Source organism: Bos mutus, chromosome 29 (genome assembly GCF_027580195.1).
Source record: "Bos mutus isolate GX-2022 chromosome 29, NWIPB_WYAK_1.1, whole genome shotgun sequence".
Classification (NCBI taxonomy): Eukaryota; Metazoa; Chordata; class Mammalia; order Artiodactyla; family Bovidae; genus Bos; species Bos mutus.
Genome location: NC_091645.1, coordinates 12,304,792 through 12,324,922, shown reverse-complemented (window position 1 = coordinate 12,324,922; position 20,131 = coordinate 12,304,792). Strand labels below are relative to the sequence as shown.

The following is a 20,131-nucleotide window of genomic DNA, read 5'->3' as shown; positions in this document are numbered from 1 at the left end:
CCGACTCTGTGAGACCCCATAAATGCAGCCCACCAAGCTCTGCCATCCCTGGGATTCTCTAGGCAAGAACACTGGAGTGGATTGCCATTTACTTCTCCAAAAGTTTGATTACTATCTGTTAATATTCATCAACACACATAGTAAGGTTTTTTTTTCTTGTGGTAAGAACTTGGACTGCAAGGAGATCCAACCAGTCCATTCTGAAGGAGATCAGCCCTGGGATTTCTTTGGAGGGAATGATGCTAAAGCTGAAACTCCAGTACTTTGGCCACCTCATGCGAAGAGTTGACTCATTGGAAAAGACTCTGATGCTGGGAGGGATTGGGGGCAGGAGGAGAAGGGGACAACAGAGGATGAGATGGCTGGATGGCATCACTGACTCGATGGACATGAGTCTCAGTGAACTCCGGGAGTTGGTGATGGACAGGGAGGCCTGCCACGCTGCGATTCATGGGGTCGCAAAGAGTCGGACACGACTGAGCGACTGATCTGAAGAACTTTTAAGATCTACTTTCTGAAGAGATATCATATGATACCCCTTATATGTGGAATCTGAAAAGAAATGGTACAAATGAACTTATTTACAAACTGGAAACAAACTCACAGACTTGGAGAAGGAACTTATGGCTTATCAGGGGGAAGAATGTGAGGAATGGATAGTTTGGGAGTTTAGGATGGACATGCACACACTGCTATATTTAAAATGGATAACCAACAAGGATCTACTGTAGAGCACAGTGAACTCTGCTCAGTGTTATGTGGAGCCTGGATGGGAGGGGGCTTGGGAAAGAATGGATATTTGTATACATGTGGCTGAGTCATTCTGTCCTGCACCTGAAACTTACATAATATTGTTAATTGGTTACACTCTAATACAAACAAGCTTTATTAAAAAAACACTTTCTGAATAATTTTCAAATATATAATACAGAATTGTTAACAATAGTCAACATGCTGCACATTACATCCCCAAGACTCATCTTCTAACTGGAAGTTTGTAGCTTCTGACAATCTCTATCCATTTTGACTATGCCTGACGCCTCACTTTAGGCAATCACCATTTTTTTTTTATCTATGAGTTCAGTTTGGGGGTTCTTTTTTTTTTTTGGATTCTACATAAAAGTGAGATCATATGGTATTTGTCTTTCTCTGACTCATTTCACTTAGCATCATGCCAGGAAGAATTTTTTTATACCTATCTTGTATCCAAAAAAATCTGAGGTTCAACAGGATTAATTAGTAAACCTAAGATTCCACAGAAAACCAGTGGTGAAACTAAGATTTTAATCCATGTCCATCTGATTCCAAAGTTCTTGTTCTTTCTACTATACTGAGGCTTTAGGAGGGGTGGCATCAACTATGAACAAGTGGGGAGTCCTTTTCACAGCCCCAACTCAGGCTCACAGCCTACATAAGATTTCTTGACACCAGTATTCTCTCAACCCTATGAAGACAGGATTTTTCATTCCCTGCCCATCTGGGTCTCATCACAGTTTCTCAGACTCGCCAATGCCCCATCCATAGCACCACAGGACTGTCACTAGTATTTTGGGAAAGGCTCCAGTGTCCAGAAATGCAGTTCTGACCTACTCTGGGTGACCTACTCTATTCTACCTACTCTCAGCTATGCTCTCTGACACTGTCTTAACTAAAGCCTCATCAGCTCTTGTACTTGACAGCTTTTCCTCTTGGCTGCTTGGGCTCTGTCTCCTGTCTTTCCCTCTTCCCAGACACACTCCACACTGATTTCAAAGGTGTGGCTCCAAAATAGAAAATATAAACAGGTTATTCACCTGCTTAAAAACTCAGACCTACTTTCAGTTCAGTTGCTCAGTCCTGTCTGACTCTTTGCAACCCCATGGACTGCAGCATGCCAGGGCTCCTGTCCATCACTTGATCATGTGCAAATCTTAAGCATGGAATATAAGATCCTCCATGTTCTGGCTTCTTCCTTCCTTACTACTCTCCCTCCCTTAATGTTTATATTCTTAAATATGTTTCTTAATCCTTATGTTTCAGCCATATTAAAATACTTCCAGTTCCCATTCTGCAGCCTACCTGTCAGTCACACATAGATTGCAACACACACATACCCCAACACCCCTCCCCAACTAGTCATTCCTCAAAACCTAGATTAAGTGTGGTTCTTTCATGAAGCTTCCCATGGTGATTACAGTTTATCACTCATCATTGGGCATCCACTGCTCTTTGTACAGCCTTAAATTGTAAAACTATTCCATGTCAATCTGACATTTCAGCACTATTTTCTTTGTTAGACATGTTCCTTAAGAAAAGCTATGTCTTATTTATCTTTGGTCTATTTAAACTGGGATTCAAACACTAAAACATTTGAAGAATCAATGTATTGACTAAATGAAGAGCTTAATAATTAATATAACAAGGAATGGTACCAGAATAATCCTTAGTTTTCTTAACAATTTTGTGTCATTGATTTTCTGTATAATTGTGTTGTTCCCCATCTAAATGATTTTCTGTATTTAAAAACAAAACGAAACAAGAACACGCCTACCAGCTAACACTCAGTTTCTACTGACTCTTTTGTGACCACATGGACTGTAGCCCACCAGTGTCCTCTGTCCATGGGATTCTCCAGGCAAGAATACTGGAGTGGGTTGCCATTCCCTTCTCCAGGGGATCTTCCTGACCCAGGGATCAAACCCATGGCTCCCGTATTGGCAGGTGGATTCTTTACCCCTGGGCCACCAGGGAAGCCCTTAGTGGACACTAAGTCTTAAACTTGCTCATTATAAAATAGAGGATTGGATTAGATCCTGAATCACAAAGTCAAACGTCTGCTGTTAACCTAAATGAGTGAACTCAGCAGGGTGTCAGATCAAAAGAAGCTTGGTTGCATCTATGCCTATCATAATCCGTCATGATTTCTACCTAGTTGCATTGTCCATTTAAACCAAAGACACCAAAACAACAACCATCAACCTTGTATAGCCATCAGGCACCTGATACAGAAGCTCTTGTTACCCTTAGGACCACAATATGAATTAAGACTATGATACTGTGGCTGCCATTTCTATGACCTTCATTCTTTCTTCATTTATTCATGGGATAGGTAAGTGTCGCACTTCCAGAACTTCCTCAGCTTCTAACTGGAAGTTTCTCCTCTTTGACCAACATTGCCCCATTTCACCCAGCCCAAAGGCCTAGAGTTCATTCTATTCTGTTTCTACAAATTTGGCTTTTTCAGATTCTACAAGTGATATCATACAGTGTTTGACTTTCTCTGTCTGACTTATTTCACTTAGTATAATCCACTCAAGGGAACTCTGCATTCAGAAAAGAAAAGATGTACCCATTTGAATGTAGAGTTTCCAAGAATAGCAAGGAGAGACGAGAAAGCCTTCCTCAGGGATCAGTGCAAAGAAACAGAGGAAAACAACAGAATGGGAAAGACTAGAGACCTCTTCAAGAAAATTAGAGATACCAAGGGAACATTTCATGCAAAGATGGGCTCAATAAAGAACAGAAATGGTATGGACCTAACAGAAGGAGAAGATACTAAGACGACATGGCAAGAATACACAGAAGAACTGTACAAAAGAGATCTTCATGATCCAGATAACCACGATGGTGTGATCACTCACCTAGGCCAGACATCCTGGAATCCCAAGCCAAGTGAGCCTTAGGAAGCATCACTATAAACAAAGCTACTGGAGGTGATAGAATTCCAGTTGAGCTACTTCAAATCCTAAAAGATGATGCTGTGGAAGTGCTGCAATAAATATGCCAGCAAATTTGGAAAACTCAGCAGTGGCCACAGGACTGGAAAAGATCAGTGTTTATTCTAATCCCAAAGAAAGGCAATGCCAAAGAATGCTCAAACTACCACACAATTGCACTCATCTCACACACTAGTAAAGTAATGCTCAAAATTCTCCAAGCCAGGCTTCAACAGTACATGAACCATGAACTTTCATATGTTCAATCTGGATTTAGAAAAGGCAGAGGAACCAGAGATCAAATTGCCAACATCTGCTGGATCATCAAAAAAGCAAGAGAGTTCCAGAAAAACATCTACTTCTGCTTTATTGACTATGCCAAAGCCTTTGACTGTGGGGATCACAACAAACTGTGGAAAATTCTTTAAGAGATGGGAATACCAGACCACCTGACCTGCCTCCTGAGAAACCTATATGCAGGTCAGGAAGCAACAGTTAGAACTGGACATGGAACAACAGACTTGTTCCAAATCAGGAAAGGAGTACGTCAAGGCTATATATTGTCAGTCTGCTTATTTAACTTATATGCAGAGTACATCATGAGAAATCCTGGACTGGATGAAGCACAAACTGGAAGACTGCTGGGAGAAGTATCCATAACCTCAGATATGCAGATGACACCACACTTATGGCAGAAAGCAAAGAACTAAAGAGCCTCTTGATGAAAGTGAAAGAACAGAGTGAAAAAGTTGGCCTGAAACTCAACATTCAGAAAACTAAGATCATGGCATCTGGTCCCATCACTTCATGGCAAATGGAGGGGGACACAATGGAAACAGTGACTTTATTTTGGGGGGCTCCAAAATCACTGCAGATGGTGACTGCAGCCATGAAATTAAAAGACGCTTGCTCCTTGGAAGAAAAGCTATGACCAACCTAGACAGCATATTAAAAAGCAGAGACATTACTTTGCCAACAAAGGTCCATCTAGTCAAAGCTATGTTTTTTTCCAATAGTCATATATGGATGTGAGAGTTGGATTATAAAGAAAGCTGAGTATTACTCAGCCATTAAAAAGAAAACATTTGAATCAGTTCTAATGAGGTGGATGAAACTGGAGCCTATTATACAGAGTGAAGTAAGCCAGAAGGAAAAACACCAATACAGTATACTAACGCATATATATGGAATTTAGAAAGATGGTAACAATAACCCTGTGTACGAGACAGCAAAAGAGACACTGATGTATAGAACAGTCTTATGGACTCTGTGGGAGAGGGAGAGGGTGGGAAGATTTGGGAGAATGGCGTTGAAACATGTAAAATATCATGTATGAAACGAGATGCCAGTCCAGGATCGATGCACAATACTGGATGCTTGGGGCTAGAGCACTGGGACGACCCAGAGGGATGGTATGGGGAGGGAGGAGGGAGGAGGGTTCAGGATGGGGAACACATGTATACCTGTGGCGGATTCATTTTGATATTTGGCAAAACTAATACAATTATGTAAAGTTTAAAAATAAAATAAAATTAAAAAAAAAAAGAAAGCTGAGCGCTGAAGAATTGATGCTTTTGAACTATGGTGTTGGAGAAGACTCTTGAGACTCCCTTGAACTGCAAGGAGATCCAACCAGTCCATCCTAAAGGAAATCAGTCCTGAATATTCATTGGAAGGACTGCTGCTGCAGCTGAAGCTCCAGTACTTTGGCCACCTGATGGGGAGAACTGACTCATTGGAAAGGACCCTGATGCTGGGAAATATTGAAGGGGGGAGGAGAAGGAGACGACAGAGGATGAGATGGTTGGATGGCATCACCAACTCAATGGACATGAGTTTGAGTAAACTCTGGGAGTTGGTGATGGACCGGGAGGCCTGGCATGCTGCAGTCCACAAGGTTGCAGAGTGGAACACGACTGAGCAACTGAAGTGAACTGCGTTCAGAGGCTTATATCTTTCCTTTTCTCTTTTGCCTCCTTTATCTGAAAGGGGGTCAGAGAAGAATAAATTAGGAGTTTAGGATTAGCAGATACAAACTACTATATATAAAATAGAAAAACAATAAGGTATTACTGTATAGCACAAGAAACTATATTCAATAGTTTATAGGAAACCGTAGTGGTATAGCGTCTGCCTACAATGCAGGAGACCCAGGTTCAATCCCTGGGTCGGGAAGATATCCTGGAGAAGGAAATGGCAACCCACTCCAGTATTATTGCCTGGAAAATCACATGGACAGAGGAGCCTGGTAGGCTACAGTCCATGGGGTCGCAAAGAGTCAGACACAACTGAGCAGCTTCAGTTTCATAGTGGAAAAGAATATGAAAAGTAAAGTGTATATATATCTGAAATATTTTGCTGTGCAACAGAAACAGAATATTGTAAATCAACTCTACTTCAATAAATTTTTTTAAAGCTGAAACAGAGAGGTTAACTGGCCTAAAGTCAAACAGCTAGTAAATGGAAAAGGTAGCATTTGATTTCAAGTCTATTTAACTTGAAACGTATGGCATGGTGTCTGTTGTCTGTTGCTCTTAAGTGCTAGGGGTTTATGCAGAAAAAAGAGAACTGGTTAACAAAGCAGAAGACAACTTCCCTGAAAGACATTGTCTGCATTTTAAAGCCCGTATCTGGTAGAAATGAAAACACCTGAAACTGAGACTTCATTACCCAGTGAGGAGCTTTGCCTGGATCATTGCCTGTCGAGCAGTGAACCTTGAAGCCTCAGGGGCTCCTTGGGTGGGGGAAGTCCAAGTCACTGTACTCCCCCATATTAATCAGCTTTGTTGCTCTGACAAACAGCGCTCAATCTCCCAACAACAAAGGCTTATACCTCACTCACCTTGCATGTGGTCTGGACTATGACATTGCCGGAAACTGTATCACCTCTAAAATTATAAATTCAATCTCCTACTCACCAACTATAAACTCCTACCACTTTCCCAGCCTATTTGGCCTAGCACCTCCACATCAGTTATTCTTCAGCCTCATTTGAGATCCCCAGTCCACTGACCCCTCCACTTAATATATATGTATAGCTTTGTTCATTATTTGTTCATCTATTTTTGGCTGTACTGGCTCTTCGTTGCTGTGTGGGCTTTCTATAGCTGCAGTAAGCCTGGGCTGCTCATTGCAGCGGCTTCTCTCATTGCAGAGCAAGGGCCCTAGAGCACAGGCTCAATGGCTGTAGTGAACAGGCTTGGTTGCTGCACAGCGTGTGGGATCTTCCTGACCCAGGGATCGAACCCTTGTCTTCTGCATTGGCAGGCACATTCTTTACATTCTTTACCACGGAGACACCAGGGAAGCCCTGACCCCTCCATTTTTTATCTAATCACCAGCCTTCTATCACACAGACCCCAGGCTAGAACCATGGCCCATGGTTATTATTATGAAGGTCATATTAGCATCCCTAACTCCTTTGTCCATATCTACCTCAATCATCTTCACACCAACCCCGAATGAGCCTGACCTTCTGCCTTCTCACTCACTACCTCATTCACATAGCTGAGTTTGCTGAAAGGTATCACTTAATCAGGAAAATTGCTTTCAGCCTACATTCACTCATGATCAACAAGCCCAAACTCAACACTGCCCGGCAAAGAAATTAAAAGTCACTCAGTCATCTCCAACTCTGCAATCCCATGGACTATAGCCCACCAGGCTCCTCTGCCCATGGGATTCTCCAGGCAAGAATACTGGAGTGGATTGCCACTCCCTTCTCCAGGGGATCTTCCCAACCCAGGGATCGAACCCAGGTCTCCCATGTTGCAGGCGGATTCTTTACCACCTGAGCCACCAGGGAAGCCCAAGAGTACTGGAGTGGGTGGCCTATCCTTTACCCATATTGCTTGTATTTTACATGGGAAGAAAAAGAGAAGCCACCTGACAGGAGCTGCCACACTTTTAATCTTCCAAAATACCTAATCTGCAGCCTTTCCTCCTTCCCTGTTTTAAACATGAAATGTTCCTTCTACTAACAACAGTCTCTCTCTCTATCCTTTACATATGCTCTGAATTTCACTCTCTCGTGGCCCCAGTTATCCTTTTCTCCCTTGTATCTTTTGTCTCACTTCTTGTTTATTTTGACATCATAAAAATTATCACATCCCCCATACTAAAAAAAAAAAAATTCTCTTAGCTTCCAAATCCCCTCTACTGTCCCATTTTTCTGCACAGCAAAACTCAAAAACATTAAAACATGATATATGCCACATTTAAATGAGAGTCACGAACAAAGCAACTTTAGCCATGCCTAATTTATGTCAGATGCTCAATAAATGATAGTATTGGTAATAAAACACTAACAAAAATAATAATTGCAACTGACACTGAAGTGTTCTCAAGTGGGAGCACAGTCCTTAGCACTGTAAGCGGATTATCTGTTTGCTCTTACAATAACCCAGTGAAATAGGTATTAACTTTTTCCCACTTTTATAGATTATGTATCTGAAGCTTAAAAAGGTTCACTGACCCAAGGTCATAAAGTTTAGTAGAAAAGATGACTAGAGTTTCCCTCCAAATCCATCTGACTCCGTGACCAAAAATGACCACCCTCTACATCACCCTCCTCTCTGTTTCTCCAGCACTCTCCACATACCTCTGTCTCCTAAGGTCAGAGATAATATTTTCCCCAAGAACAGAGGAGTAACCGTCAGGACATACCTTTGTGAAGCTGGACCCTGCTGGCATCCCATCCAGACTGCTGGAGGGAGGCATCCATCCATGAGCAAATCCACTAGGAAAATGCCAAGGAAAGCGTTTTGTATAGTGGAACACCAGGTTTAACTCATAAGCAATAATGGGGGAAACACCTGTGCATAGTTAGGATGCTAAAAAGAGTTTCTAATACGAAGAATCTGAAGTCTAGGGAGGAAGCAAGCTCTGTGAGTCTATGTTGGGGAGACACGGCATAGGAGAGAACAGATAATACCAAACATGCACTAAAGCTGGATCCACATTTTTGGGTGGTGATGAAGTCTTAGTTACAATGGGAATGGTGGACCCCAAAGTTATTAAAGGATTTTAGACTGTGAGCTATCTGTACCCAGCTAATTATGACCTTGGTTCAGGGTTTTAAACGGCTCACTTGAGTTCATTTAGGTAAAGCACCCAGCACACCCCTGATACACTGTAGATCAGCAATGCTGGCTGCTACTGTTATTGTTCAGGATCTTCACATGGTGTTTTTGAATAAATGCTAGCTTCTCTTTTTATAGTAAATTTTTAAAATTGCATATTAGTAAAGTTCCCCATGCACCAGAGATGAGTAAAAATAGCTAATACTTTTTAAGCACACACTTTGCCAGGGTGTAAAGTTAACTCATTTAACCTTTTCAATAATTCCTTAAAGAAGATGCTATCATCATTTCCATTTTACAGAGAAGCTAAGTAGCTTGTATAAGGTCACAAATTGAGTAGCTGTTAAAGGTAAAATTGAACTTATTTCCTTGAGTACCATCCCATAATGATCAATATAGGAATGAGACAACCCATTTGTCTGATGCATATAATACTGGACTAGAAACATGAAATATATATATACGTGTGTGTGTGTGTGTGTAGCAAAATATCTAATGTCAATTCCCAACAAAGAGAATCCTTGGAAACCTGTGTTAAATCCAGCTCAACGCAGAGGGAAGGAACTATGACGAAGAAGCAGAAAGTATTCAGTGGGTGAGGTGCTAATCCTCTCTACATATTAGACCTGGAAGAGTTGGAATGTTCTCAAAGATGTTCTCAATCAATAGGGAAATGTCAAGACCAGAGGGAAAAGCTGATTGAGAATGGATGCATCAGAAGTGCTTACGATTAGATTACAATAAACCAAGTGGGAAACGCTGGAGGTTAGGACACACTGATTGCAAAATTAGTAGCAATATGAAATGTATAACCTTGAATGCCTCAAAGGTCAAAACAAAAATCTGAGGAAAGTATGGGAGACAAGTAAAACCAGAAAAAGATGGAGGAAAAATACATTGTAAAGGTGGGGGGAGGGTTGCCTAACCAACTATGGACCAAGCACTTAGTTTTGGTATCCAGCCTTTAGGATACATATAAAATTTCCATTTCACATGAGAACACTGACGTTTAGAAAAGCAAAGTGAGTTTCCAAAGGTTATCCAAGTATAATGCAAATTTGGAGCACAACTACTGAAAATCAGAATTGAGCTATCCAGACTTACAAATGCATGATCTTTTCATTCCCAGGGATTGCCTCTGAAGCGAGAACTGTAACTGTATGGAAAGCATGTCCAAGAGGTTTAACTTGGAGAAGTAAATGCTGTGCAACCTTAAGCCTTTTCTTTCCTACCATCCAAATGGGATTTCTCATGCTTCAGAATCTCCATTGTATTTTGAGAGCACCAGTTATGGGTCACTCAGATAGTCACAGCTTTGTATGAGTTACTTGTAGATCCTGTGTCTTTTTACCATTTTTGTGGTTTTCATGGCACCAAGTACAAGGTGAGCTGGTGAGTGGTAGAGTATGAACAAACACCAAAAGAAACACACATTTCCTTATTTATTTAGCAAAGGAAGCCAAAGGGAGGCAGCAGAGTGGAGCAGTTAGAGCTTGTCTCATCACAACTTTTCTAACAGGGGCTCATGATCACCAGTTATATTAATCATGTAAAGTAACATCTTTCTGTAACCGATAAGCTTAATTTTAGGCTGTGCCACATCATTTTATATTTGAAGTTCATATCACTATTCTGGAAGAATGAAAGCCCTTTAAGGGGATATTTATGGACATTGGGAAGTCACGATTCTCTAGCTATCCCTAACAACTCCAAACTTTTAGGGTCTGTTCCTTGGAATATCTCATTCCTAGCACCAAATTAGTTTTCAGCTAGGGTCCTTTGGGTTGAAATCAATGGAAAGCCCAACTCTGAATAACTTAAGCAATAAGGAAAATTTATCATCCCATAGAAACATTAGTGTAAATCCTAAATAAGGTGGCTCCTGCAGTGGTCAACTCAGTTACTGAACATTATCGTGGACCTCGGTTCTTTCATCCTCAACGTGTAAGCTTTATTCTCAAAGAAACTCCTCTAATGACTGAAAAATGCTTCTCTGTTTCCAGTTTCCCAAATAAGCACAATTACATCATTCTTGTCTGTTATTAAAAGGAGGAAAGTCCTTCCCAGAAGCCCTTCATCAGACACCCTGTTTCACCTGAGTGGCTTTGCTGGGCTCACATGCAATTTGAAAAATGTAAACTCAATGAGAGATGATGTTTGTCTTGTTTACATCTGTATTCTCAGAACTCAGAACCATATTTGATACCTGGATTATTTAAACAACCTATAGAAACCTATTTCATTTTAGAATATAGTAATAACAATAATAAAGTCATAGCAGTCTATAGCATAGACTATGGACTATAGAGCCAAATGAGCTGGGATTTTTTTTCTCTCTTTTTGGATGAACAAAAATGGATTAATCATATTCCTACATTGATGACACATTCTTATTGCTCCATGTATAGCTTGTTTATTCACTTAATTTCTAATAATGTCATAGAACCTGATGAACTCACTTCTCAAAACAAAAGTTAGGGTCTTGACACTAGCCTACCTCTAACTTTGACCATTCACATTCCATATCTGCCGCACTCAAGACAATTGTCATAATTCATTGTGTCACACTACTCCTTTGGTTTTCTTTTTTTAAGTTTATTACAACTGCATGTATTTTAAAAAATATTTTATTTAGTTGTTTTCAAATTCATAGGTAATTTAAATGTACCAGCTTATAAGTAATTTTGAGATTCACTTTTTTACTTAATATTATATTTGTTAATATTACCCATCTTTTTGCATGTCACTGTAGTCCATCCACTTTGATTGCTCTATAATAGTCCATTCAAGGAATAGACCCCCATAGATTCTCCTATTTTCCTTCTGATGATTATTTGAGCCATTTGATTTTTGCTATTGTGAAAAAAGTTGCTATAAACATTCTTGCAGAACTCCTGTTATACACATGCAAGAGTTTCCCTTGAGTATTTATGTGTCAGCGTGGATTTGCTGGATCATAAGGCACATGAATATTTAAATCAAGTAGATAAAACCAAACTGTTTCCCAACGTGGTTGACCCAATTTACATATATAATAGCAACATCTAAGAGAGCTTGTTTCTCCATATTCTCCAGTATGTGGGATTACTGTTTCCCTGATTTCATTTTTTCTATTAAGTTATTTGTGCTTTCTTTACTGATTTGTAGAATGCTGCACACACACACACACCATATTCTTGCCGCTGCTGCTGCTGCTGCTAGGTCACTCCAGTCGTGTCCGACTCTGTGCAACCCCATAGACAGCAGCCCGCCAGGCTCCCCCGTCCCTGGGATTCTCCAGGCAAGAACACTGGGGTGGGTTGCCATTTCCTTCTCCAATGCATGAAAGTGAAAACTGAAAGTGAAGTCGCTCAGTCGTGTCCGACTCTTCACGACCCCAGGGACTGTAGCCTACCAGGCTCCTCCATTCATGGGATTTTCCAGGCAAGAGTACTGGAGTGGGGTGCCATTGCCTTCTCTGTCATATTCTTGATACAATCCCTTTTTTGTCTATCTCTTATATCTGATACAAGAAATATAATCTATCTGTGCCTTTGTTTTTCACTCTATAAAAAAAGGGAAATATGTTACCTGCCTGATTAATTTTATGGGCTGACTTGACTGAGCTAAGTGATACCGAAAAGCTAGTAAACATTATTCCTGGGCGTGCCTGTGAGGGGCTTCTGGAAGAGACGAGCATTAGAATCAATGCACTATGTAAGAAAGTCACCCTGACCAATGTGGGTCGGCAGTGATTCAATCCACTGAGGGCCTGAATCGGTCCCTGCTTGAGCCAAAACATCCATCTTCTCCCACCCTCAGACATTAGTACTCCTGGTTCTCAGGCTTTCAGATTCAGACTGGGACTTGTACCATTGGTTCTCCTGATACCTCAGGCCTTCAGGTTTAGACTAAAATTACACTGGCTTTCCTAGGCCTCCAGCTTATGGATAACAGATCAAGGGACTACTCATCCTCCATAACCACATGAGCCAACTCCTCATAATAAATCTCTTTCTATATATTTCTATCTCTTTCTCTATGTCTATCTATCTATCTATCATATGGGTTTTGTTTCTCCCTCGAGAACCCTGAGTAATACACTACCTAGTAAGACTGTATTGAGAAATGTATTATTTAATATATTTGGATTAATTCAAATATTATCTGTTACATAGTAAATACAATTAAAGTATTAGCTTTTATTATTATATGGAACTTGCTATGTACCAGGCATTATAATAGCTTATCTAATTTAATCTCATAAAATCCTATGAGGTATCAATGTTATTATTCCCACTTTACAAATAAGCAAGTTGAAGCTTAGAAAGGTTAAATAATTTGACCAAGCTTATACAGCTAAGATATAGTAGGGCTAGATTGTATACCCAAACTGTCTGAAACAGAGTTTCTGTTCTTAACCCGTCTACCATACTGATGCTTTTTACATCATGAAACTGAAAAACTCTTACAAAAATCTTCAACAAGGCAAGACAATGGAAAATAATGCTTTGACTGCTATGTTCATTACATATTTGGAAAACGTAGTTTCTACCTTGCAAAATAATTAGTAGAACTCAGAATGATCAATATAATATATATGTATGCATAATAACTAGCATATAATAGGTGGTTAATAAAGGGTAGCTATGATTATGGAGAAGGCAATGGCACCCCACTCCAGTACTCTTGCCTGGAAAATCCCACGGACGGAGCCTGATGGGCTGCAGTCCACGGGGTTGCTAAGAGTTGGACAGGACTGAGCGACTTCACTTTCACTTTTCACTTTCATGCATTGGAGAAGGAAATGGCAACCCACTCCAGTGTTCTTGCCTGGAGAATCCCAGGGATGGCGGAGCCTGGTGGGCTGCCATCTATGGGGTCGCACAGAGTCAGACACGACTGAAGCGACTTAGCAGCAGCAGCAACAGCTATGATTATTATCTCATAATATCTCACAAATATCGTGTGACAGATCTTTCTCCTCGTTTTATAAATAGGAAAAGTAAAGATCTAAACTAAAAGGGTAAGTTGCCCAAGGTTATACATTGCAGAGTGGTTATAGACCATATACCTGTCTAATTGTAAAGACTGTGTATATCTGAAATATGCTATATCAGACTTCTAAAAAGGCTGAATTTCTCTAATCCAAATGACAAGCACTATATACCATAAATGGGAAAATGTGAAGACGGACATTGTTATTATTAAAAACTGTCCAGCATGAAAAGATACTCAACATTACTACTTATTAGAGAGATGCAAATCAAAACTACAATGAGATATCACCTCACACCAGTCAGAATGACTATCATCAAAAAGTCTACAAATAAATGCTGAGAGGGTGTGGAAAAGAGGAAACCATTCTACACTGTTGGTGGGAATGTAAATTGGTGCAGCCACTATGGAGAACAGTATGGGGGTTTCTTAAAAAAAACTAAAAATAGAGTTACTATACAATCCAGCAATCCCACCCCTGGGCATATATCCAGAAAAGATGAAAACTCTAATTTGAAAAGATACATGCATCTCAGTGTTCATAGAAGCACTATTTTCAATAACTAAGACATTGAAGGAAAAGCTATGACAAATCTAGACAGTGTATTAAAAAGCAGAGACATCACTTTGCTGACAAAGGTCTGTATAGTCAAAGCTATGGTTTTTCCAGTAGTCATGTATGGATGTGAGAGTTGGACCATAAAGAAGGCTGAGCACCAAAGAATTGATGCTTTCGAACTGTGGTGCTGGAGAAGACTCTTGAGAGTCCCTTGGACAACAAGGAGATCAAATCAGTCAATCCTAAAGGATATCAACCCTGAATATTCACTGGAAAGACTGATGCTGAAGCTCTAAGTCCAGTACTTTGGATACCTGATGCAAAGAGACAACTCACTGGAAAAAAACCCAATGCTGGGAAAGATTGAGGGCAAGAGGAGAAGGGGGCAACAGAGGATGAGATAGTTGAATACCATCAGTGACTCAGTGGACATGAGTTTGAGCAAACTCTGGGAGATACTGGAGGACAGGGAAGCCTGGCGTGCTGCTGTTCATGGTGTCGCAAAGAGTTGGACACAACTGAGCAACTGAACAACAAAGACATGGAATCCACCTAAACACCTGTTGACAAATGAATGGATAAAGAAGATGTGGTGCGTATATATAATGGGATATTACTCAGCCATAAGAAAACAATGAAATAATACCACTTGCAGCAATATGGATGGTCTTTCATACTAAGTGAAGTCAGTCAGTGAAAAATAAATATCCTATGATATCACTTATATGTGGAACCTTTAAAAATGATACAAATGAACTTACAGAAGAGAATAGACTCACATAGAAAATAAACTTAAGGTTACCAAAAGGGAAAGGGAAAGAGCATAAATTAAGAGTTTAGAATTAACAGATACACACTACTATATATAAAATAAACAACATAGATCTACGGTATAGCACTGCTGCTGCTGCTGCTAAGTCACTTCAGTCGTGTCCGACTCTGTGCGACCCCATAGACAGAAGCCCACCAGGCTCCTCTGTCCTGGGATTCTCCAGGCAAGAACACTGGGGTGGGTTGCCATTTCCTTCTCCAGTGCATGAAAGTGAAAAGTGAAAGTGAAGTCGCTCAGTCGTGTCCGACTCTTAGCGACCCCATGGACTGCAGCCTACCAGGCTCCTCCGTCCATGGGATTTTCCAGGCAAGAGTTCTGGAGTGGGGTGCCATTGCCTTCTCCGACTGTATAGCACAGGGAACTATATTTGATATCTGGTAATAACCTCTAATGGAAAAGAATACATACATATGTGAAAATCAATATATATATATATATGTATATATATATAGCTGAGACATTTTGCTGTACAGCAAAATTAAACACAACATTGCAAATTAACTATAAGAAAATGTCTTAAAAAGAATACACATACACATACATGAACAACTGAATCACATTGCTATACACCTGAAACTAACACAACATTATCAATCAACTACACTTCAATTTAAAAAAAAAAACAAAATGGTCTACCAATAATAGAAAAGGATTAGTTAAAATTTCAGGCAAATCAATCTGCTTAAACATTTAACTATAAATTTTTACTCTTGAGAATCAGATCACTGTTTCATGATGCAAAGAAGAAAGACATTAACATATATTCAGGGCACATCAATAAATACATATACACTATAGTGACTATGATAAATATCAAGAATGGGAAACGTTAGAATATCAAATCCCATTGTATAACATTAATTTTCTAATGATCTACTTCATCCTCTTTACCTCTACCTACTTAAAAAATATGATAATCATCTCCAAATACATGAAAGTCTTTATGACAAATGATGAATTAGATTTGTTCCATGTGGCTAAGACACTAGTGGTCTAGAATGTATAATGAGAATAATTTTCTTAACAATAATAATAAGCTAATATTTATTAAGCTTTTATTATCTAGCCAGCACTGTATTAAGTACTTTATGTGATTCCTGGGTCACAAGATTCCCTGGAGGAGGGCATAGCAAACCACTCCAGTATTCTTGCCTGGAGAATTCCAGGGACAGAGGAGCAGAGTCAGACACAACTGAAGTGACTTAGACACACACATATAAGTCATGTCATTTTAAAAGTTAAGGATTAGATGAAAAGCAAAATTGTTTCAGGAAGGTAGGTGTAAGTATGAGGTAGAAAACTGAACTGAATAATTTTTTAGATTCTCTAGCCACACAATTCTGTAACTCTGTATTTCCCTTGTTCCAAAAAATATCAGCAGTTCCTAAAGCAATTAAAACAGAAGTAGCTTCAGCTACCTGATTTTTCTCTTTCCCAGTGTCTTTATTCCCTCTCCTACTCAATATGCTGATTTGAATAAGCTTCGATGCCACTCAAAACTGAGGCATGAAATGCAAGCGTTCCCACCGAGCTCTTTACAATTGGTGCTGAAATCTCAAACCATGATGTAGCATGAACCCATCTCCCAAGTATATCATATGCTCTACCTACCATTTCATCAGGGAAAGAAGATCATCTATTTTTCTGCTTGAAATGATTTAATTTCCTACCTTCAGCTGGATAATTTATCCATTTCAATAACAAAAGATATAATTTCACTTCTGTTTATTCTGTCTACCAAATACTGAGACATTCCATCCACTAATTACTGAAAGGAGTAAGACAAGTACCAACTGAAGATACAGTCATTCTTTTTCTTTTTTAATTGTGGTAAGAACATTTAACATGAGATCCACCTGTGTAACAAAATTTTGAGTGTTCAATACATTATTGTATACACAATACATTATTGTAGACAACCTACCTGTTGTACGGGTAGATCTTTAGAACTTATTCATCTTGCATAACTGAAAGTTTGTACTATTTAAACGATAAGTCCCCATTGCTCCCTCCCTCCAGCCCCTGGCAACCATCATTCTACTTTCTGCTTCTGTGAGTTTGACGATTTTAGAAACCTTGTAGAAATTGGAAACACGCACTGTTGTCCATCTCTGCACATGCGCGCATGCATGCCCAGTTGCGTCCAACTCTTTGAGACCCCCTTCTACGACTGCTTATTTCATTTAGTATAATGCACTACAGGTTCGCCCTTGTCATCACATACTGCAAGACTTCCTTCTTTTTTTACATGTTATATCATTAGAAAAAATTCATGCCTGATTTTGTGAACTTTTTCAAAATTGTAATATATTGTAAATCTTTTTCTCATCCTAAATATATATTGGTTTCCATGCCTCAGTAAAAGACCTTCAGTACCTGATTCTTTCATAAAAATCTATTGAATTATTCAATTCTATACTTTGGGAAGATTTTTATAACTAAAATGGTTTTAAAAGAAATCACTCATGGCCATTTTCACATTACGCAGCTTCTGGCAAGGTTACTTCCACAGAGAAGGTGGATTCCATAGTCACCAGATTCCACTTATCCTGCATAGTTGAATGGAAAATGTCAAATAATTATTACAAGCTTGGATAGTAAGCATTACAATCCAATTCGTGTTTTATGAGACAGGAGTAGGTCATCCAAACAGTAGAAAACCAAGACAATACCTTGTGCAACAATGAAAAAGCTTTAAACTTTCAGTGGTGCCACTGTTCCCTAAAGTGGCATTGCATCAGATTGGTCCACGGAGCTTTGAAAATAACATATACGAAAGGGTCACATTTGGACTTTCTAATTCAGGAGGCTTAGAGAAAGCCCAGAAACCAGAACTGATCAGTCTGACGTGTGCCTCTCCAGTGGAGAAGCACTGATTTGCCTGGTAAAGTCCAAAGTTTGAAGTATGGTCACTAGAGTCATGATGACTGGCTCCTGCTCAGAACCGTCTCCAAACTACCTCAACACTTAAGCCTAAGAACTAGTGAGCTACTTGGGGTTTCTTGGAAACACTGTGCCTTTGCTCATAATGTTCTTTTTCCTGGAATAAACTTTTCCCCTTGTATAACTGGAGCATTCTATTCCTATTTCAAGACAAAGCCCCCAAATCATCCACTTTCTCACACTTCCCTAGCGACCCCCAAGAAAAATTAATCACATTCTATTCTAAGCCTCCAGCCTAGTTTGTATATATATTTATAACATATAATATATTATATACATATATACATAATAAAATATAATATTGGAGAAGGAAATGGCTGCCCACTCCAGTATTCTTGTCTGGGAAATTCTGTGGACAGAGGAGGCTGGCAAGCTAGAGTCATGGGGTCGGAAAAGAGTTGGATATGACTGAGCAGCAACAAATAATATAATAGATACATTGTTATTGTTGTTTAATTACTAAGTTGTGTTCAAGTCTTTTGCCATCCCATGGACTCTAGCCTGCCAGGCTTCTCTGTCCATGGGATTCTCCAGGCAAGAATACTGGAGTGGGTGGCCATTCTTTTCTTCAGTGGATCTTCCTGACCCAGGGATCAAAACCAGGTTTCCTGCATTGCAGGCAGATTCTTTACCATCTGAGCCACCAGGGAAGTCCTCTTTTGGGCTCAAGTCATTACAATTGCTGACTTCTCTGTCTTCCCCAGAAGGCTAAGAAATATTGTAAGAAAGAGACTCAGGCACCTGAGTGTATGTGTGTGTGTGTGCGTGTGTGTGTGTGTGTATGTGTGTTTAGTCACTAAGTCGTGTCTGACTCTTTGCAACCCCATGGACTGTGGCACACCCATGGACTGCGACACTTCCCTGTCCCTCACTATCTCCCAGAGTTTGCTCAGATTCATGACCATTGAGTTGGTGGTGCTATCCAACCATCTCAATCCTCTGCCACCCTCTTCTCCTTTTGCCTTAATGTTTCCCAGCATCAGGGTATTTTCCGATGAGTCAGCTCTTCCCATCAGGCAGCTAAAGTATTGGAGCTTCAGCTTCAGCATCAATCCTTTGGAAGAATACTCAGGGTTGATTTCCTTTAGGATTGACTGGTTTGATCTCCCTGCACCTTTATTTTAGGTGACTCTGACAGTCTATCAGTTGTATCTAGAATGTAACTCAAAACTTACCTCACATCAATTTGTTTAAAATGTATTTATTTTGAAAGATGTAAATATAGTTTTTCTTAAACTAATATCATGTGGAAAACACTGTCATGAGATGCTTATACTACAATAAGAGGAGTTTGAGAATTAGGCGCTAGGAACCATTTCATCAAGAAGATATCTTCTGAGGGACTTGAGCAGAATGAAAGATCTTTTATAATCTGCTCATGGAGATCCAAACACAGGAACCACCACAGGAGATCCAAAGATGCCTGAGATATGACTCTTGCCCTCAAGGATTTGGCAAGCTAAATTAAATAACTCAAAAACTAAGAGAGAAAAATCATCAGTGTTAATCAGTACTCTTCAGACATAAATGTGTGACCAGAAGCCATCTTTGTACTGTGTCAAAGAAACTTAAACTTATGTTTTCTCTTTATTTCTTCTTTTTGTGATTGTGAATCCTGCTTGACTAAAAGGATGTTTTGTCAGATTGTTTAACTCATTCGTTAATTCATTAATTCAACAATATTTCCTGATCATGTCCCACACCAGGCACTTTGCTAATAATACCAGAAAACAAGACAAATACTTTTCCTTAGAGTCATTTTTAATGAAAACAGATAAATAACACACACATAGTCAACCTAAAAACAAAGCAAACTGAACTCTGCGTGGGGGTCATGAAAGACTTCTCAAGGAAGACATTTAACTTGAGTCTTCACAGAGGAGTTGGAGTTTGCCAGAAATATCATTATTGAGGCAATGATAGAATTGGATATGGAATTTGTTTTTGCTGTGCATTCTAACTAATAAAAGCCTCCAGCTGTGCACACACAACTAACAATCCGTAAAGGTGACAGCGTTCCTAGAGAGGGGTGTTGGGTGTTCTG

General features: G+C 39.7%; 1 long non-coding RNA gene across 1 annotated transcript in view; it reads right to left on the bottom strand.

The window, feature by feature from the left end:
- The window catches only part of LOC138986246 (uncharacterized), a 77,959-nt gene extending 69,546 nt beyond the window's left edge, over window positions 1-8,413 (bottom strand). Inside the window, exon 1 of the long non-coding RNA XR_011463107.1 lies at window positions 8,361-8,413. This is a non-coding gene — a long non-coding RNA (uncharacterized lncRNA). The remainder of the gene's footprint in view (window positions 1-8,360) is intronic.
- Window positions 8,414-20,131: the final 11,718 nt, after the last annotated feature.